The sequence below is a fragment of the Passer montanus genome, unplaced genomic scaffold (genome assembly GCF_014805655.1).
Source record: "Passer montanus isolate IOZ18808 unplaced genomic scaffold, ASM1480565v1 scaffold53, whole genome shotgun sequence".
In the NCBI taxonomy this organism is placed as follows: domain Eukaryota; kingdom Metazoa; phylum Chordata; class Aves; order Passeriformes; family Passeridae; genus Passer; species Passer montanus.
The window spans coordinates 6,903,924-6,926,368 of NW_024370263.1; the positions used below are offsets into that span (position 1 = coordinate 6,903,924).

The following is a 22,445-nucleotide window of genomic DNA, read 5'->3' on the forward strand; positions in this document are numbered from 1 at the left end:
CTGATAGGGCCAGAGTGCCAGAGCACACAGCACAGCCCCCAGGGTATTTTCACAAGCACCCTGTCACCCACGCCTTCACTCCTCTACCACCTGTTGCAACTCCTTTAGCAGCTGCAACAAAATCAGGAAAACCAACAAAGTGGGAAGGTGCCTCTTGGCCCCAAGGGGAGATTTGCAAGTTACTGATTTTTACAGATACTTTACGCTGTTTGCTTGGTGATGATTTTAAGCCTCCTGGCTTTTGTCTGGATTGAAAAAGTAACAAAGGTCTAAATGCTGCCCTTCATCGCTGCCAGTGCGAGGTGCATTAACTATTATTCTCAAATTAACAGCTAGTTACACAAAGCATAAATTGCCACTGCTGCCTGCCCGGGTCAGGGATGTTATCAGGACTGATCCCAAGCAGGGATCAGCTCTCTGGGATCCATTCCCCATCCCACCCAATGCTCACAAAGCTCCTCCCCACTGCAGGTATGTGTTATGTATGGATCTGTGCAAGGTTTTTGGCAGTGCCAAACTCTTCCAGCAGCACACCAGAACAGTAAATGAAACTTCCAGTGCTCCCAGGAGCCTCTCCCCACACTTGTGGTCTCTGTGCATGGGGAGCACAGCCAGCCCCAGCCAACGCAATTTCAACTGAAACAGCAGTTGGCATGCACAAAAACCAAAAGGGGGTGGGAAAGCTGGGGGAAAAAAAAAGAAAAAAAAGAAAAAGAGGAAGCTTTTCTTTTTATATTTCTTTTCCCTGCTGCGAGACCACAGATGAGCCCGTGCTGATAAACCCCTCGCTATCTGCTGCAGCAGGCACGGAGCTGCCTCACTGGTTTGCCAGCAGCCACCAGCCTCAGAGCCAGAAATAAACCAAACCAAGCAACGGTCCAGGCAGCCAGGGAAAGGCAGCCTCTCACCCAGAGGTCAAATCTTACAGAAATCATCTTCTCAGCAAACCCCATGAAGCCTAAGGATGGCAGACACACAAAGACATCACCACGCTCCTGATGGGGGTCAGGTGAGTCTCTTTGAAAAAGGCATTTTATGCAGTGACAAATGGAAAAAGGCAAGGTTTAGCTCTCAAGGCAGGGTGCAAAGGGACAAACACGTCCCTCCTGCTTTCGGCTCACTCCCTGCACAAGAGCTGGGATTCCCCTCATTTCTGGATCCACATATCCCTGCTGAGCCCCAGGACACCTTACCTGCCAGCCCAGGGAAGCACCGGTGGCCTGGAGCAGCCTGCCCCTCATCCCAGATGAGATAGCCTCCCCATGCTGGAGCCTGGCGTGCTCAGTGCAATCCAGCCCGGGCAGGAAAGCCCCTGAGCACACGGGGGAATTCAGAGATACCCAGAACAGGCGTATTTATACTTCCAGTATGACTGTCCCACTTCCCCTCCTGCTTCCGACTGGATGGGATTTTGCTCACCCATTCCCACCCTAAGCTGGGGGCTGTGCCAGGAGCACATGGTCCCAAACCTGCCATGCTGACCCTCCCAGGAGACACCAGCACCCTCCCAGCTCTGCTGCAGCCCAGCTCCAGGGGCAAACCCTCCCTGCAGCTGCCAAGGACGTGCACGGGGCTCTCAAGGCTCCGAAAGCTCAGTGGGATCTGCAGTAATTTAAGGTACTTTCCCAATAACAGATTCAAACTCAGACATCTTGGCTTACAGCCACCTACAAGTTAATTAGCACATGTAAAAATATATACACACACACACTCCAAGCCAGAGTCCATGGCAGCTTTCAGCAAGCCAAGGCTTCCTGGAAGCACAGCAGGTACCTGACCGTGCTGAGGCAGCTGTCTACAGTAAAAGAAAAAGGATGATTTTTTTTCTTTAACTCTTCAGATCAGCAGTTCAGCTTAAAACACAGCACCAGGTGCAAAGCCACATGGTATCGAGCTCTAAAACAGTTTAAAAGCTTTTTTTGCCTTGGTCTGTGCAACTAAAAAAAGTTAACTGTCTGCTAGAGGAGTACAGACACAGGATGAAATACAGGGGCCAACAAAACCGTCCTGCACCAAGGCACAGTGTCTGTCCTGCATTAATCACAAGCTAGCAGCAGCACAAAAGGATTTTTCCTTAACAAGGGCAGCAAACCAGGTCCTCTGCCTCTATTGAGGTTTCTTGTTAGAAGCCCTGGGAAGACAAAAGTAAAAATCACATGGTCCTTGCAAGCAGGAGAGAAGCACTGCCCATGCATTCCCACATCTGCAAACAGCAGGTCACCAGCAAGATCCCAGCACAAGCCCTGGATGTTTCTACCACAGCAGGACTGGGCTGGAGCCAAACAAGGTCACCAAAGCACTGGGGCAGCTCCACAGATGCCTCAGATCACACCTCAGGTCCCATTTTTACACTCCATGTGCCCAGCCCAGCAGGCAAAAACGTTATGGGGGCTCCCACTGGGGAGTAAAGTGGGAGCACATCCTGCAGGACATGCACTGGTGCCCTTCTCTGGGTGCAGCTGGGACACCACCAGGGCACCTATTCCCAGCCAAAGACACTGGGGTGCCTCCTCCTCCAAAACTCTATTAATCATTTTAAGAGAGGAACACAAACAATAGGAACAGATTAATGGAAGTAAGAGAGAGAGTGCAGCCAGGCTCTTTAAATCTTTAAAATCAAACTGTTTAGTTCTTACTTTCTCAACTGATTTTGATGAAGAACAGACATTGTCTCACAGGAAAGGTATTTCCCCCCCCAGTTAGAGTCTCCATCTGAGACTGTTTTACCCACAGACCTGCATTAGCCATTACAGCACTAGATACCAGGAGATTTATGGTCTCTGATTAGGAACAGGAGAAAGCTGGAGGTTATCACCACAACCAGAATCAGGCCTACAACATGAACCTGTGGAGGAGGCGAGTGCCTATGGAACCTCCTGTATCTGTTCATTTTCACCTGTTGAAAGATTCACAGGATTCTGCCCCACTGCTAAAGCCTTCAAAACTCCCCCATCCCCCCCTGCCACCACCCTGCTCTCCTGTTTCTCCTCTTCACATGCCATTTACTGCCTAAAATTGTCTCCCCATCACCTGTTCTCCCAACTCACACCACAAAAGCACACCACAAGCCACAGCAGGCTGCTGCAGGCTGCCCCACATGCCAAGGAGCTCTGCCCCAGCGCCAGCCAGCTCCCAGCAGTGTCCCCAGCCTGGCTAAGGGGGTGCACAGCACCAGGCCAAGCACATTCACATCCAAAAGAGGGGCACAGAGGAGTCCACAACACCCTGCAGCCACCTCTGGATTCCCAACCCACAGCACTTGGGCACGGGGCTGCACAGCTCCACCCTGCACCAGTGCAGCTCCCTGCCACAGCAAAGCCTACACTGATACAGGCAGCACCCTGCGGAACCCTGCAGGTCTAAATAAGGGGTTTGCAATTAAATCCAGCTGCAAAAAAATTAATTAACATCATCCAACAGACTTGTTGCTCTTCAAAGTTAGACACAACCTTCCTGATTTGCTCTGGACTCCTCAGGGAGAGCAGGATTCCCAGGCGAGGTCCCTGGCTTGACTGGTACAACACAAATGTGGGCCAGTTGCTGTAATTACCCCGTGCCTGAGTTCATCTCTCTGAAAGGTGAGAACAACAAGACACTCCCAGCTCACAGAAAATACCGGTTCATCTGTTCTCAGAGGAGTTTGAAAGATCCCAATGAAAACACATGGCTCAAGTTCAAAACACACTTTTTTTTTTTAACTTTTTTCTTAAAGCAAGGACATGCTGAAATAAGATTAACAGAATATTTTGTTTCCTAAGCCCAGAGTAATGTTACTCAACTTGTGGTCTACGGACCATGGGTGATCTACAGAAGACGTTAAGAGGCAGCCCACAAAATGCCTGCCATACCCCTCATTAAAAGGCAAAAACCAGTACCACCACACCATGCAGACATGGCAAATAAGAGAGATACTGTTGGCACTCACCAGTGCATTTAACTGAAGACTATTGACAACAAAGCTCATATTTAATTACATTAAATTATGCAGTTTTTGGAAAAAAACAACAAAGTCATCTTTAATCAAATGCTAAATGCACGACAATTTTCCTCCTCAAACAAGAAATAAAAGGTATATATCCTCCAGTCAACTCGTGCATTTTCAAATAAATGTTAAGGAGACCTTTGTAATGATGCTTAATTAATACCAAGCTGTAACATCCACCTCCAGGAGTCCATCCAAGCATGGTGCCTAACAAACCCCAGCACCCAGCTGCGTGTGGCACAGCAGAGTGCATTGCTTGTCAGCCTCCACCCCACTGACATGAGCTCTAGATCAAAACCAGACCTGAAAAGCAGCTAAGAGATTTACTCACTCTTGCTTTAAAGGACTAGGGGAAGCAGAAATCATTTAGATGCGATGAAAATGGGGAGAGAGCTGCTCCTCAGAAATGCACCACAACGTAACGTTAATGGATTTGTCTAATCAATATGTGCATGAAATTTTCTTGGAAGACAGCTGACATTATACACAAATATTTGTATGTACTGTATCTATGAAGTCCTTTCAAGGGAAAGCAGGCTGTCTGCCACAAATTTAGGGCTCTATTCAGAACAACAAAGATAACAATGTCAACGTCTGCAGCCTGGGAATCCACAGTTCAATCACAGCAGAGCACAGAGGTTTTACATTAACATTGCAGCACGGGGTCAACAGGAAAAATCAGGCACATCCTGAGCTCTGTGGCATGAAGGAGAGGTTATTTCAACCCCAGGGATCAAGGCTTGTACCTGCATGTCATCCTAAAGCATTTTCCTTGCTTTGGAGGAGTACAGAAGTCAGCCAGACTGGCAGCACCTGCACACGATGGTCAGACCCTGCAGTTCCTCAGCTGCTCCTCCAACATCAGTACCCAAAACAGCTCTTGTCCCATTCCCCAGCTCACCCTCTGGCACAGCTCTCCTCCCTCTTCTCTTTTGTCCAGATGACTTCTGAACTAGATTTTTTTCCTTGCCTGACCAATGGTGTGGATACTCAAGCAATTGCAGCAGCAGATCCTGGGGGAAGAAGGGACCTTGCTCCACCACAGAGCTGCTCAGAGCAGGGTGTTGCCCTTGTAAGAAGGTACAGCTGGTCCCTAAGGCCATGGAGGGGATGACAGAAGCTCAGAGCTGAAGTCTCTCCTGCTGGTTTGCTGTCTCATAGCTGCAATCAGGCTGCATCAGCTCTCCCAGCCACGGCACGGCTCCACACAGAACCGGTTCCAAGCCCTGATGAAAGATGACTTCTCTGCCCTGCTCCTATCACTGCCCAAAGCCACAAAGCAGGATTTGCCACTTGCATTTCTCCTTTTCAATCTTTCCAAGCTATTTTAGGCATGGGACCCGTGTTTAGCTCTGCCCCAAGATAACCTTTGCCAGGATTTGTGCACAGACCTTGGCACCGCGGCGGCACGGAGCAAGGTCAGAGCGCTGGATTCTGCCAGCCCCATTCCCAGTAGGGTTTCGAAAAGCAGGTTTGTCAGGCCAGCTGCTCCCAGCCTGATGCTTCTGGAAAGGACATGCTGAGTGTGCACTGTGATTCCTGTCCCTGACAGCCCTTGCTCAGACCCCACTGATTCCCCAAGAGCCCGTGAGACATCTGTGCACTCGCCCCAGCACTCCTCCTCGTCAGGGGAGCACTTGTAGGGGATTTCACAGGCTTTAAATACATCTCAGGGGCTGCAAGTGACCTTGTGATGGTTCCCAGAGGGACACGTATTGCTTAAAAGAACAAGATTGACCCATTTCTCTTTGCAGGAGAACTTGGCCGTCACTCCCCAGCTGCAGGGACATTGTCTTATTAAAATGCACAAGCCACACACCAAGTGCCAGCCTGGCCACGGCTCCAGCCTCAGGTCAGCATCAACATGGCCAGTCTGAGTCTTTGCTTTCCAAATCCAGTCCCAATGTGCCTCTTTTCCTTTAATCTCCCTGCTCCCATTGTTGGATTCCCCTCTTGGAATCAATCTAAAGAACATAAGCACCTCCTGGTTTTGCCACTGAGACTGGTAAACCATGCAGACAACGCATGGCTCCTGGAGCAGGAGCCTGTCAGCAGGGACACGATGGCAGAGCTGCTCCTGTTATGCAACAGCATCACTGCTCCCGTGCCAAGGCACCCACAGCCCTGCAAACCCATTCCCAAGCTGCTCCGAGGGAAGTGGGGACAGCCAGCATGCACACAGCCACACACAACCCACATGCCCAAAAGGGACTCTTTGAGTAATTAAAGATAGTGACAAGAACAGTATAACAGAAATCCACACTAAAAGAAAAAAGAAAAAAAAGTAAAAAAAAATATAAAGGGGGGAGGTGGGATTTGGATCCATGCACAGGCCATTCATGGAACAAAGGAGTTATTTTAAGTCTGGGCTGGAAATAGAAAACAAATTAGACCATGCAAGGCCTTTGTTGAAGATGATCTGCAAAGACAAATGGAAACGCCTGGAGAGGAAATTAAAAAAAAAAGCCAAACATGAAACCACCCGGGCACTGGGACTGCAAAGGGAAACAGGGCAGGGGAGTGGAGAAGGAAAGGAAAGGAGAGACAATCAGATGCCAAAAAGGAGACAGATAAGAAAACCAGTGCCGGACAGCAAAAGCAGACTAGGAGAACTGACTGGTAAAACTCCAGGGATGGAAAAACAGCTGAAAATGCCCCATTTTGTGGTGGAAGGCCATCCCAAAGTCCCAGATACAGAAGTGCAGGAGTTGAAACTAAAAAGCACACCTGCTGGGGCAAGATGGGCTGTGCAAAGGAACAAACCAAACCTCCTCCTGCCCAACCCCCTGCCTGGCAGCCTGGCATGCTGCAATATTCACCCTGTGCTGCCACATCCACCTGGGATGGGATCCAGGCCATTTCAACCATGGTGCAAGAGCAGACAGCCTGTTCCAGGGCAGAGCTCCTTCTCTCCCCACTCCCAGACCCCATTTCTCTCTTTTCCCTGCTCACCCTGTACACCATCTTACATTAAACATGGACTTAAACGCTGGAACTGTTACGCAGTTCCAATCTCAGTCGAATAAACACACACCAGCAAGTTTAAATCAAAAAACCCCACGCAATTCCTTGCTGACAATGACACTGCAGGCATATGGGAATTCCAGCCCTGCTCCCAAGTGCACTGAACAGCACATTAACAACCGTGGCTGTAACAACACATCACCACTGCGTCCACTCGCTGCTCCCAGGAGCGAACCCAGAGCCCAGGCTACCCAGACAAACAAGGCTTTTAAAATGCAAGGCAGATTACAAAGCACCTGCGAGGTTTATTTATATATTTTGCACAGAACACGCTGCTCATTTGATTTTCAAACCCTTCAGTTCATGTTGCTAAAGAGACAGGTCCTCTGATGTCTTGGGCACATTCATGAAAGCGAGGGGAGTCATCTCCTCCAGATCCTTTTGTTGAACAAATTACTCAGCTCAGGAGTGACATTTTCAGTTATTTACATCCTGAATAAAGAAGGGAAATTCATTTTCTGGAGTTCCTAAGATAAGTTCTTTGAGGAAGATTGTACCACTAAACATTTTCTCCTTTTGCACGTTCCCGGTTTTCAAAGGCAACAAAACATCTTTGCCTTCTAAATTATTCCTTTTCTTTCATGATCCTCTAATGATTCAGGAGTCTAAACTCCACACGAGGATCTTTGAAGAGCACCAACTGCCAGCATAAAAGCTGAACTATTATGACAAACTGCACAATTTAATGTCTCCCTAGGAAGACACGTGCAAAGGAACAGAATTACCCTAGGGAACCGAAACGAAGCCTGCAAATAAATTAAATGACCTGTAAACCAAGGTACTCAAAAATATATGAGATGCTATGCAACTGTGCCATAAAATATCACTAAAGAAGGGGGTCTTTGGGGAGCAGAGCTGTTTTAAACTAACCCATTTCACTGCTGGTTTTCACTGCAGTTGTTCCACACACCCCTGAACCCCAGACTCCGGATGGGAACTGAGGTAATGCTACCTCAGCCACTTGTGATGGTCTGTCAAATACCAGCTCTGAACCCTCCCCTGGGCCTTCCTCCTAACATCCTCCAGGTAATTACCAGCAGATAGAGTCAATTTTCAGCCCAGGTTAATAACTGAATTCCAGCTATTTGTTGCTGCATATTGCTGCTGCTTTCATTTCTCCCCAGGAACACTGATGAGAAGTTCTGGCTCACTGGTGGCCCAGAGAAAGGAGCTGCTCATTAGTTCGCAGTCAGACAGGTCCAAGCAGTAGCAGGCATTAATTGGCTATATTCTGCTTTTCTTGTCTAGGTAATTAATAGCTTCTAGACAGAAAGTCAAAGTCTCTCTAGAGGCACCAAAAAATTCCAGTGTTTGCATACAATGAGGGCAATTTGCAGTGAGGGAAGGGGAGCAGGAGAACATCACCTTCACCTCCTCCTCCATCCCCTTGTCAGATACCCCTACATAAACCACAGCCCACTGCAGCAAACCTGCTCTGAATCCACAGAGGAGTCTTACCCTGAAAAGAAGGAAAGGCTTGCACAGCTCCAGCTCCCTCCAGCTTCACTCCAAGGCAAAGAGCACTTTGCAGGAGCCAGGCTCTGGGTTATGTTTCTAGGGACAGGCTTACAGAACAGCTGGGGATTCCTGATGCGTTTAATAACTGAACTCATGCAAGTGGGCAAACAGGATTTCAGCGCTTCCCTGCCAAGCTCAGTCCTGCTGGCAACACGCTGTCCAAAGCTGTCAGCCACTCCCCCAGCAGATCAGGAGTCCTGCCTTGTCCACCAGGACACTTCTCCAAGTGCAGCCTGCTCAGACCCTTTGTCATTTGCCTCTCCTGGGCTTGAGGCAATGGTTTTCAGCCTGTCGTTTTACAGGTTTCTGGAAGCCTGAGGACTCGGTTTGCAGGAGTCCTTGAAAGGTGGCTGTAATTCATGCTAGACAGATGAGATACCTCGCAGGGTGGGCTGCTCCAGGGAGAAGCAATGAGCGCTGGGGTCAGAAGACTCTGCTCTCCCTGCCCTGTCACATGGGAGGGAGGGGAGACTTTTGCCTTGTTTGCTGGCAAAATGCCCAGTCCCTGGGCTATCAGTCCATCCTGTTTAGCAATTGCTGAACTCAAAGCTATTTAGTAATAATAATTAATAACTACTTTAAAAACCCTCTGAGCTGCCAATGTCAAGCTATTCCTAAAATGAGTCACTGGCCCAATTTGCTGTTGCCACAAACAGGTACCTCCTGTCCCCCTCCACCTGTTCTGGAGCCAAGGTTTCAAAGGGCTCCTCACCCTCCAACCTTTCAGCCATGTAAGAGAAACAAAGAAAACCACGAGGGAAGCGTGTGACACCCAGCAATCCTCATCTGGGCAGCACAGCTCCTGGCTCTGTCCCTGAGTCACTGAGTTCACACCAGGCTGGTCTGGACAAGAGCACTGGGAATGCCAGCAGAGGAAATAGGAGAGCCACAGCCTCAAGGTCAAATACTGCTTTTGTGGAGCTATAGAAACAAATTATGGCATAATAATCTTTCCAGAGTCCATCTGGGAGGTACTTAAGGATGCTTCCCAGTACTTCCATGCACTGAGCTAATAACCTTGATGAAGGCCTCAGATTTAAATTGCGATGAAAGCTCATCATGCACAGCAAGAAAAGACCTGGCATCCAAAATTGTCTCTGCTGAGACAATGAGTTTCCTGTGGTATCAAGATGAAACAGGGCAGCTTACACAGGGACAATTATTGCCCCCACATCTCCATGACTTCTGCTTGGGCAGCTGAGCTGCTCATGAGACAACTGCTTCTAACAGCCCTGCTGCTTTACTGGGAGTAGCCAGTGATGGTGGATTTCACTGAAAATAGCTGTGGTGCCTGTGAGGGCTCTGTACCACAGCACACAGCCCTTCCCACTGCTCCTGCAAAGCCCCCGAGCCCACCCAGGGAACACAAATCCAACCAAAAAAAAAAGAAAAAAATGAAGCAAAATGCTTTTTAAATAGCCAAGAGGCCACTATAGCACTCCAGGTGTAAAGCAGTCACATCAGGAGTTACTCCTCTGCACAGCTGGGCAGTGTGTGTGCTCTCCTGGGGCTCTCCGGCATGGCAAAGTCCTTATTTGTCCATCTTTGGAGCTGCAATTCCAGAAGAATTCACACCACTGGGTACTGATTACAGCTCGGTAGGCACAGACATGCCACTTCAAACTGGAAAAACAGCACGTTTCTGTATTTGGGTAACTCTCCAGCTTTCAAGTCGTACAGGAATTTTTATGGATGAACACAGCACACACACATCGTGAAGCTCTGTTGCATGCTTTACCCAGGAAATTCAGTCTGCTTTAATAAAAACACTCGACCACAATTTCAAGCAGTGGAAGAACTGCCTGCCCTTCAAAAGGAGCAATGCCATCCTCCCAGCAGCTGGGGAACAGCAGGTTTCCCACAAAACCACTCCCAGCAGAAGCCCCACACAGCCCAGGAGTGCTGCCTTGCAGGACAGAGATGACCTGGTGCGAGGTTGTTGACTGACTGAGGCAGGCAGGATAGGCAGCTCCTTAGTCCTCCTCCCACAGCTCTGGTTTAAGGGGTGTGGAATGACTTAATTATGCCCCTCAAGGCAGGAAGAAGTCGCTTGTCTTTAAATACTCAAACTTTTATTGAGTTAACAAGTTTTAACAAGGTCAAGGATTGAACAGCAAACTCTTACCCAAAGGGGAATTTGCTGTTTCCCCTCTTGCCATTCATTAGTGTCCCCCACAGTTTATTTCTTATCCCTGGGTTAAAGTGAGATTTTCTCTCTCTTTACAGAGAGAGAAAAATCAAGGAAAGAAAATATTAGAGCAGTTAGGGTAAATAAACCTTCATTTTCTTCATACTATCACAATGTCCCAGAGAAGCACCTGGCACTGCACACAACACCCACACACACCCCGTGGAGGGGGCACAGGCAGACAGGGCACCCTCCTCTGTCACCTCCTGCCCAGCCTAGGGGTGAGCTCTGGGAAACCCCCTCTGCTCCAGCCCCTGTGGTCTCTGCCCTGCAAACAGCTGCACAACAGCTGGCTGGGAACTGAACAATGGGCTCAGGCCACTGGAGCCAACCCCTTCTCCCTCCATTTCCTACGGCATGCCTGATTGCTGAGGAGTAGGAAATCTCCAGAAACAAACACACAAATCTTGCAGACAGATGCTAGAGGTAAAGAAATGAATGCTGAACTGTTGAACAACATGGAAAGAGAAATATTAATTGCAGCCTTCCACAAAACCACCTCCCTGCTCCACAGCCCAAGCCTGGAAAAGGCTTCCCGGTTTTGTTTTTACATCAGCCACCCACAGGGCAGGACCATTCCCACGTCCCCATGTGCTCATTTACATCATCAGCCTTGCCTAAATATTTCCAAGTCCTACAAGCTCAGACTGCCAAGGAAAAGGACAGCATTACCATCCAAACACACACCACTCACCAAGAACATTTAACCATGTGAGCAGAAAGTCACCTACGAGGCAGGGGTGGGGACAGAGGAGAAGTCAGCCCTTGCCAAATTTTACCTTCTTGCTTGCCAAATTCTACCTTCTTCCCACAGCCCCATGAGAATGGCAGAGCATCAGGGATCACCTTGCTCTACCTGCACTTGAGAGGTTCTGTTCATGGTCCACTTGAGGATCCCTCAGCAGCAGTCACTGACCTGAGCAGAAGTGCCATCCATTGGACATAAAGCAGTTTTAATTCCTCCGAGCAGGAGTTTGTACTGGTTTGACTGAATTTGCTTTTAAATCAGGTCTGCTTGAACTGGAGCTGGTTTCCTGCTGCAATTCAGATATCCCATTACACAGCTCATCCCAGCTGCCAGCTCTGTACAGCTCAAGCAAATGGAAAGTTGAGCAGTTCATGGAAAAAAAATGCTTTTATACACAGACAAAGAAGTCAGATTTGAAAAAGCCTGTCTTCTATAATCTTGTGTACAGAATTTACCTCTAGGTTCTGGTACTTGGTTAAATAAAGGTGAGGAGAGGTTGGATGGGGGGGTTGAGCAATCTGATCTAGTGGAAGGTATGGGGGCAGGGGGCTGGAACTAGAGATGATGTTTAAGGTCCTTTCAAACCCCACCCATCCTGAGACTGCAGTAAAACTCAGAAGACAGCACACTTCTGGACATGGAGCAGGGTGCAGAGCTTTGCCTGTACCTCTTCTCCTTCAAAGCAACTTTCCTGCTCTCCCCCTCCAACCCAGCCTCTTCAATGAGGTTCCAGTTTGGCATCCCCAGGCTCCAAGCAAACCACCCTCTTCCCTTTATAATTTTTGGCTCCCTCAGCCTAAAGGCAAAGGAGAACATTGAGGGCCACAGGGCAAGGTGCAGGACCCCACCTGCTCTAGCAGCAGCCAGGTCAGCTGGGATGTGTGTGAACAGTCACCAGCACCACCAGGGCTCTGCTCCAAGTCAGCAAAGAGCTGCTGGAAGGACAGGAGCAAGGTAGCAGATTGTACTTCTGTGCCTTAAACACACTGTAACAACTTATTTAATACTTCAATACATGAAATATCATTTCTGTCAACAAAATCTATGTTACAGGTCCACAGCCTATTTTATTAGCTGGATGCTAATGGAGCTACAATACATCAGGTCCCATTTTAAAAGTTGCAAATAGTTTATAAAGGCTTAATCAATCATTAAATAGGTGTTTGAATAAATGGCTAAATCAATCATTATAAACCCTAACTCTAGGTAAGCTACTGGACTTTGTAATAATCTGAAACATCTCCAGCTGATACAGGACCCCATCACATTACAGACCTGAAGAACAGAACATGCTATCTATCATTTCTTAACTATTTGTGCATAAGCTTTAATGTAAATATAGACCATACATTGCCACATTCCATGTAGGTGATGTTAAAAAAAATACAGATGAAACACTGCAGAGCACTAAAAAGCAGTCCTTTGGGATGGCAATGGAGAATATTTAATAAAGGCAAAAGCTGCAGGCTAATTTCCCCTGGGAGCTCCCATTTAGAGCCTGTCGCAGTGAGAATCCATCACAGACAGCACTGATTCACCCAAATCTGAGAGGAAAAACCCTCTTCCTTCCCCAGAGCCAGCCACCAGGATATCACCTTTGGTAAATGAAGAAGCACCTCCTGCAGAGCTCTGCCAACAACCCACCCACCCTCTGTGGGTATCCAGCAGTGGCATGGAGAGGGATGGAGCAGAGCATCCCTCAGAGCTCCCACCCAGCCCCTCTCATGAACCTGCCTGAGAAGGGCTGTGATCAAGCTCTTCTGTTCAATCCTCCTGCAATTCATGCCAGGTAACTTCTGAAAATGCTGTTTAGCAATCCCAAAGAGCAAGAGATGCAGTTTAACACGTAGAGTAACACATTAAAGTCACTCACACCCTGCAGCACCACTGTTCTCTCTGGCACAGCAACCCAAAGGTTAGCTATCAGCAGGTATTCAAATTTCAAAGTAAAAGAGTTAAACTTTAAACCATTTAAAGTCTGTGTCACACCCGTGTGTGCTAAGTAGAGAAGGGAAAGGCATCCTGTCCCATGGTTTAAAAAGATTTCAGGTCACTGTCCCTTATGCAATGAGAGTTACTCAGCTGGATAAGATCAGCCATTAAGCAGGATTACAAATTTATCTTCCCTCACCAGTGTGATCTTCTACTAATAATGGTATCATGAAAAATAACATAGAAAATATTTAAAGAATTGCCCTTTGAGTCGCTAGAAAGGAACAAAATGCTCACATGGCAAAAGGCAAAATCTTGTCTTTTAACTGCAAGGATGCTGCAAAAAACTGAGGTGGGCAGAGGCAGAAAACCAAACACCACAGCCCTGGTGTCACCACCAGCACGAGAAAACTCTGGCAGTGCTGAGACCCTGCAAATGAAACTGGTGGGGCTCAGCTGGGAGGGAAGACGTGAAGCATCAGCAGCGACTCACCCCGAGGAGCTGGGATTTGACACATTCTGCTTCTGATGGCACCTTTCTGTAACTTACATCTCTGGGCAGTGCTTTCCTGCCCCAGGACAGTAACAATAAATACAGACACAGTCTAAGACATCCCTTGAGAGAATTAAGGCAATTTTTACAGTCTCAGCCCCAGCCCCAGTGCAGGGCAGAGGCAGCTCCAGGATCAGTGCTGGCCAAACACTGCCCCACACCTCCCAGGGTGGGGACACCCCACTGCCCATCACCAACTGCCCCACACCTCCCAAGGGGACATCCCACTTTGAATCACCAACTGCCCCACACCTCCCAGAGTGGGGACACCCCACTTTGCATCACCAACTGCACTGACACTTCAATCTCATCCCACTAATCTCTGCACCAGGGAACACTGGGCTACTCCAGCAATGACATCATTGGCAGATTTGATTACAGTGCTGATTACATCATCACCCACAAGAGATTATGCAGCTTTCCAAATGGCACCAGCAGCTTCTAAATAGCTTAGGTGGAGGAAGCCACGAAGGACATATAAATTTCAGAAGTCTCAGGTTGTAAGTTTAATGGAAGAACTTTCAACACTATCCTTTGGAAATATCCGTGCATGGACAAAGTATTTTCACATGCTGTTGCTCATGTCAGTGAGCCAGCACGCATTTGGGAGGATATTTTGGTTTCTGGAAAAGTCACACTCATGGTGAGTGAAGGCTCTGCATGAGCGTAACCAGAAGAACGTCACCGCCGGTCGCGGGGCAACAGGCAACCCCAGATTTGCCAAGAGCACGATAAGGAATGTGTGTGCTGAACCATCTCTCTGCAGGGTGGGAAAAATACTTTTAAAAGCCTATTTAGATGACTTTCAGCAGAAGATAACGAAGTTTAATAGCAGGAACTCAAATGAGAAGCAAGCACCCATTACGGAGTCTGGCACTGTGAGTCCAGGAGCGTGAGAAGGACACTGTTTTGCTGTCCCCATGCCACACACCAGCATTAGCTCTGTCACGGGGTGCTGCTGCTTGCTCAGCCTTCCCTCCTCTGCGTGGACTATTTGCAGAAACAGCATTAAAGCAACCATCAAGCAGATGCTTAAAAAATGCAGAATGACGTTCAAATGACATCTATCCATAAATCAGCCCAAACCACAAACATCTGAAGAAGATTTTCACTTAATCCAATTTACTGTAATCTCTCTCTTTAGTTAAAATGACAGAAATGTCAAAATGGGACTTTACTCCTCTGTCAAAGCATCTCATGGTGAAAAAGGAAAATAAGCAGGCTCTCGCACGCAGCGCCACTTATTAGGTTAGAAATGTCAAAACTGTACTTTGATTCTCACTATTAGCAGTCACATCCACATGCTGTGCCCTTCTGTTGCACTTCATTTCCCCCAAAAAGGGAGCACATAGCATATGCTCCATGCCAAGCATCATCCAGGCAAAACCACAAGTTTCCCATTTGTGTTCCTGATGACCCTCATGCTCATCCCTGTCGGGGAGCAGGCACACCCTCTCAGATCACACAGAAACACTCTTATTTGCCATCAAAACATGGAATTGTGTTCTGCTGCTCCCAAAAAATAAAACAATGACCCAAGCCTCCTCAGCAGACCAACCTCAAATTGCTTTCCCCTATCTCCCCACATTAATTAGCAAATGGGGTAATTGACTCTCTGCCTGGGAGTTAAGCACCTGTGTGTCCACGTACGTATTTCCATGTGTGAGAGTGCATATCGTTTTCCCCAGTGGTCACAAAAATTAAGCCATAACCCAAGAGTCCAGGGAAGTGAAAGAAAAATACCTACTGTCAGGAGTGGGGTCTTCATGCATTATTTAACAAGAACTCTGTTGGCAAAACTGGTGTTGTTTTTATATAAAAGCTAATAGAAATTGTACCTCCAGGTGTCAAAACACTGATGGTAATTCCTGCTGCCTCAGACATCTTGATGTTTCAATTTTAGCAGTATGAGGAGCCTGCAGGGAATCCAAGAGGGTAAAGTGCTTGTACTCAAAGAGAAGCAGAGAGAAGGAGAGCCTTTTTATTTCTTTATAAAGGGCTCAGGGGAACAGTTCTACTCACTGGAATTATCAGATCTGGTTCCCCTGCTCCTTCCCTTCCTTGAAAGAGGAAAGAGCAAGATAGGCTAACAAGGAGTGATTGTATTGTGTCGACAGAGAAAAAAAAATCCATGAGGCTGCTAAGGAGAAGTGAAAAGACAAAGAACTGGTGAACAGAGGACATTGCTGGGGTGCAGCAGCACAAGAGCAGCTGGAAGTAACAGGACGCTTCACTGATCTCCAGGGAACAGAAAAGCTGCAATGGAAGAGCAATTTTAATACAGGCTGGGTTTTATTAAGTTTGTGACTAAAAGCACAGTGCTCTGTAGGATTCCTCCCTCACTAATTTCCACCTGTACTTCTTCAGCCCATCACACCTCCACAGAGCAATGACAGGGCTGTGAAACAATAAGAGACACACCGAGTCCTCTCCTGCCCACCCCAGAATGTACAGCCAACTCCAGGCAAAAATCAGAGCCACAGCAAAGACACCAGGCAGTAAATAAGTTCTGACATTTCAATAATCAATTATGGTAGTATAGCAACAGTGGTTTCAGGCCAATGCTGCACCTAAAAACCATAGGCAGTGCAAACCACTGTCCCCAAGTACCCCAGTGGGGGCTGTGGGGAGGAGGGTACAGCTCTCCAAATCCACCCTCCGGGGCTCAGTGTGTGGGAGAGCCCCAGGGAAAACCTCCTGGTCTGAGCAGTCCTGTTTCCATATCACTTCCACCATGGGATGGCGGGGGGGACAGACAAGGAGAAAACAATAGCTCAGGAATCCACACACAGCTCAGCATGGAGTTCAAGGGAAAAGAAAAACATCTTCTCCAGGCAGCCACTCAGGCAGGGACACAAAGGTCTTGGAGAGATCCTTCATTGGGTCATGAACTTTCACAACCCCACTGCAAAAACAGCGCCGAGGAAATTCCCGAGGAAAAGTAAATGGACACAAGAGCAAGCTCAGACAAGGAATGCCAGCACTGCTGCTGATCCCATCTCACCAAAGCACATGCCCAGTCTCCTTCCACCCGGCAGCCCACCAAACAGCACGACCACCCCGTGGAGCTGCACCCAAAGCACCCCAGATCCTGCCCCGCACCTGGAGCACAGCAGGGACTGGGAAGTGACCAGGGCACTCCCCTCCCACACGGATCTGATCCCGTAAGGTTTTCCCAGCCATCTGGACCAGGCCCCCTCCCCAGTGTGTCTGCCCAGGTATCACTTACGGCTGACTAACATTTCAGGGATGGGCGGCCATCACTCCCACCCGCTCCGAGAGAGTCATTTGTTGCCTTCTTGCTCCTCCAGCCATGTCTCACAGTTCGTGGTATAAACTTTAAGAGGCAATGACCTCATCGGAGCTGGGAAGAGGGAGGCGGGGAAATTGGCTACTTGCCACCTTCTCATTTTTCACATAAGAAAAATAATTTATGAGTGAAAGCCCATTTTATTCATCTGGAAAAAAAAATCCTACTAAAAGCAGCAGGCCTGCCTTGGTGTGCATCACTCGTACAGCAGCTCCTGGAGCAGCACCCACCTGGGGTGATGCAGACTGGGACCCCCAGCACCCCCTGCTCCAAGGAACAAACCCTCAGGCACCCCCAGACCCCCAATGACCCACCAACCCCAGAGAGCACATCAGGCTACAGTGCAAGCATCCCTCCCCTCTCCGTTAAGGCACAGGGAGGGACTTCCAGCTCGCTCTAATTTGTAACTCCTCCAAAAGGGCAATTAAGCAGCCAAACCGTAGCTGTGACTGGGATTTCAGCTCAGCTCTCTGTGATGAGGCCATCAGACAGGGCTCTGCAGCGAGCAGTAACTCCAAGGCATGTCATTAATTTTGCCCAGACATGTATCACACCCCGTTTCAGAACGCACACGGAGCATGTGTGCGGTGCTCTGCAGACACAGGACACACAGATCCTGCATACTCACACATTTTATATACTCGTATTACTTATGTTATAGATTCACACATACATTACTCATAGCTCTTATGAACAGAACATACAGTTCATCTTGGCATGAATCCCAGAGAAAGGAAAAAAAACCCCAAAAACCCCTGCAGTAACAAATCCAACTTGCATTGAATCCAACAGCATCTGTGGCAGGAGTGAGAGCAGTATTACGGATCATTAAATGATTGAATAATTTTGTGAAACACACCCATGCGTCTCTGATAACAGCAGGCAAACCTGCTGTTTCAAGGGACATTTCCCCAGGGAAAGCGTGTCATCACTCTCCCAAGTTTTTGCCCGTAACTGTGGGAAACTGTGGAAAAAGCAGCTTATTTCTGCAGCGTGCATTCAACAAGCTGTTGTGTACATCAGCTCCACTGAGGCACCCCTGTGTTTTAAGGCAGAGCCCAAATATGTTCATATGGGACTGCAGCTGCCCTAAGAAGTGCAAGATCTGAGTCACAAGTGCTGGACAACACTGGAGACCACTCTCAAGAGCAGGGTGGCACAGCAGTTGGGATATTTCACCTGTACACACCATACAACAGTGACAGGAAGGCAGATTAGCATGGACTGAGAAGGTAACTCCTTAGTAGGATGCTGTGCAATGAAAGAAAACTTTAAAAAAAAAAAAAATCACAGCACACTGCAGATTCTACACACCTTTGTAACCTCCACAGCAAGTTTGCAGCATATCACAGCAAACTTCTTCATCCCCTCCAAAAATGGGCTTAGTTCACTCTGTGGAGCTTTACACCCAATGTTAAAGAGATTTAGAAAGTCACAGCTGCAAGATTCTCCTTTACTGCAGGAGAACTGAGCAGGATGAGGAGCAGCACAGCTCAGCCCAGCTCTGACTGTCCCAGCACAGCCCTCCCGTCCCACTGCAGCATCCCTGTCCCTGCTGCCTCTTTCCAGCCCAGCTAAAGCCCCATCTCACCACCTCTCCTGGAACCCCCACCCCACCAGAAGCATCTCCCCCAGAACCACCCGTTCTCAAAGTTCTGCAGAGTTCTCCAGCAGTAACTCCCTGTGTGCCACAGCCAGCACCAGAACAGCAGCTGCAAACTCCCACCGGCCTGACCCAAGTCAAAACACACCGAGCACTGCTTTCCAGGCAAACCCAAATTACAGCATCATCTGCTGACTGCTCCCGGGACGAACAAACCCACATTAATTACAGGCTAAACTTAGCAATTCACCTCTCAAACACACGAAACATCAGCAAAACTGCTTTGATCCCACTGACAAATCCCCTCTCCAGCTGACGCGTGAGACCAAAGCGTCCGGGAAAAAAACACTTCCAAACTTTTTCTCTCCTCTTCCCTAGCTGCTACCCTCCCCCTAAAATTACACACTCCCTACCAAGGAGGGCTGGAGGGGGAAAAAATCACCTCAGAAAGCAGCAGGGGCTCACAAAACCTTGCACTTCACCTCCACCGGCGAGCAGCCGGGCAGGCGCGGGAGCGTGTGCTCAGCCTCCAGCACTGAATGCTGTTTCTGTGTCGTCGGGCCAAGTCCCAGTTTTTCAAAGCAACTTCTTTCTGCTGTGGCCTAGTTTAGTTCTCCACACAAAACGCCACCAAAACAAAAGCCTCCCAGCCAGCCGAGGGAGGGAAGTGGGGGGTACTTACCTAGCAGCATCCCCACATCACCTCCTGCATCTTTAGCAGCCACTCTCTTAACTTCAAAATAAATAAATAAAGCGAGGCCACACAGCCTTAAAACCAATCTGGAAATGAAATGGAAAGCCTGTAATTATTTCTCAATGCTCCTGCCAGTCTCAGCCTATAAACACAGTGGATTACATAAGTCCACCCCTCCTGTTTTGAAGCCAAAAGTATGAGCTTTTCCTCCAGCTCTGGCAGCAAGTAATAATTCCTCGTCGGCATGGCAACGCTGGCTGGCTTCCAGCAGACAATGGGCGAGTTGAAATACTGCTACGGCCTTTTTATAGCTTAGCTCTGAAAAACCTCTAAAATATTAGCTATCTGATGGCTAACCCAACTTGACAACCTCTCCTCCTTTAACTGTTTCCTTCCTGCACCACCAGCAGGAATTGCCCAGACGGTCCAGGGTGACGGGGCAGGGGAGCAGGGGATGCTCCTCCTCCCAGGGACAGCACACAGGCACCGTTTCCCATCTACTGGATTTGTTGATTTGTCACAGACACAGCATCTGCAGTAAGTGCCACAACCCCATCTGGGCTCTTCTGGGGTTATTTCAGTCTGTTACTCAGCAGGTACATTTGCTCTGCTCGCTGCCTCCAGCGAGCTGCATGCAAGGTTCTCCTCCAGCTTGCCTGGCCTGAGAGAAAACAGACCACAAAATAACACTTTGTGCATGTGGCTCTGTCACTGTCCTCCCGGGTGAGCTGTGAGCAGGCTGGTGGGGCTCTGGGCATGATAAGCAGAGCTGCAGGGAAGCAAGATGCTTCACAAATCCTCCCTCATCAAATGCTGGGAGAAGTCATGTGTCCTTTTGGGATAGCATTGCAGGGATGTCCTGGAGAAGCAGCTGCACTGGAGATGCCCTGTGCCCCTGTGGCATGCAGGGCAACCTGCCCATACAGCTGGGGCTTGTTCTGAAGCTGAATGAATTAAAAGCAGTAACACGTCCCAGCAAGACTCAGAAACGGCAGCAAAACTCAAACAGAAGAGGAGCAGACACTCAAACCATCATTAATGTCAGTGGTGTGGGAAGACTGATGAAGCTAAGGAGCCTCATGATTGTGTTTCAACCAAATCCTACTGAAATGAGCAGCTAACACACACACCTCGTGTGAAGTTAATATTTATCCTGACACACTCTGTCCAGGATGACCCCACCATCTCCACACCCTGGCACACACCCTGACCACCCAAAGGCCAGCAGATCCCAGCTGCATTTACACCTCTGAGCATGAGCTCAGTGAGTGCCACTGCCGTGTGCTGGCTTGCTGCAGCCTGAGGAAAACTCACCCCAAGGGCTGGGAGATCCTCTGCAATTTGCTGAATTTTGCAAGTTAGCAAATAAGCAAAGAAAACAATAGAAATTAAAGGGAAAACTGAAGAACAGCAGAGCCAAGGCCACCACAAAAAACACAGTTAGCTCCATTCTCAATGCTCTGTTCTCAAAACAGTGTTGCTAGTGTTCACAATCCAGCTCCATTTTTGGCAAGAACGCTGGGAAACCCAAAGGCTCCTGCTCTGCACTGGTGGCTCTCCATGGCCAGCCCTCTGCACACAGCAGCCCACTGCCCCCGTGGTCTCCAGGAAAGAACTGAATGCACGACCCCTGGGAGTCTTTAACACTCAAAACCAGAAGGCAAACAAAAAAAGAACATTTCTTTCTAAATCTCATTAAGTTGCAGAGCATGATTATGATTTTCTAATGTGTAGAGGTGATAACACTGCTTGGAGCTCTAGTTCAATTAATTATTTTATGGGAATAAACATACCAGGAGAGACTAAATGCAAACCATAAAGGTTCCTTGGTACATGTCAGGCTCACAGCTGCTCAGCCTTTGATACAAGGCTACAGTTTTTAATGCCACAGAAGAGCCTAATTCCCACAGTACAAAAAAAAGAAAAAAGTCAAGCAATCATCTCAGCACAAACCAGGATGCAGCACACCCTGGCAGATGCTGGTTCCTATACCAAAGTGTGCAAGATGGCCAAGAGCAGCAGCTGTTGCTGCTGATAATTAAATACACGTTATGCTACCAGAAAGCCAAGCAGAGCCACACACGAGGGAGAAGAAAACCAGACCTGTGGTGGAGCATCTACCTGAATCTCATGAGCTCAGCATGGGCTGAAGTCGAGAGGTGCCAACTTTAAACCCTTAATGTTGTTTTTTGCTAATGAAGACTCTGTCACATGACTGGAACACTTGTGTTTTCTAGAATAATAGAGAATAATAATAATAATAATAGAGAATAATAGAATAGAATAATAGAGAATAATAATAATTTAGGCTCTTTTTAATGGTAAATTTTCTGGGTTTCCCCCCAGTAGGTTACAGGTGAATGAGTCACAGAGAACCCTAAGAACTTCCACAGGGGTGGGACTTATCCCTGCTCTGCTGACTGCACAGACCCATCTCTATCTCATGCTCCTCTGTCCCAGTGAAACCTCAGTGTGTCTCAGGATGCCTTCCTGAGCAGGCTGCACTTGATCCCAGTCTCCTGCCCCTTCCCCCAAAACCTCCATCCCAGTTTGCTGATACCAAGATGACATCTAAGAACATGACTACAAAACAGCCTCTCCCCAGCCTGAAGAAAAACCCCAAGCTACTAGGGAAACCAAAGCTGGTATTTCCTCCTGTGTGAAACACACCATGTGCATGCAAAAGCAGCACCTTAGGGTGGGCATCAGGAGTCACAAGAAAGAGAAAATAGTGAAGTCAGGGCTAAAACATCTGGAGAAGCCTTCCTGCTGTTCCACAGACCAACCTCTCTTCTCTGGGTAAAGAACACCCAGCCCCACCATGACCCCAGACACAGGGATGGATGATGCAAGATGAGGAATAACAACTACAAAACCCTGCTGAAACTTTAAC

At 48.2% G+C, this 22,445-nt stretch overlaps 1 protein-coding gene across 12 annotated transcripts in view; it reads right to left on the reverse strand.

The window, feature by feature from the left end:
- The window catches only part of NCOR2 (nuclear receptor corepressor 2), a 226,887-nt gene that overhangs the window by 156,177 nt on the left and 48,265 nt on the right, over positions 1-22,445 (reverse strand). The gene's annotated exons all lie outside the window — the stretch shown is intronic.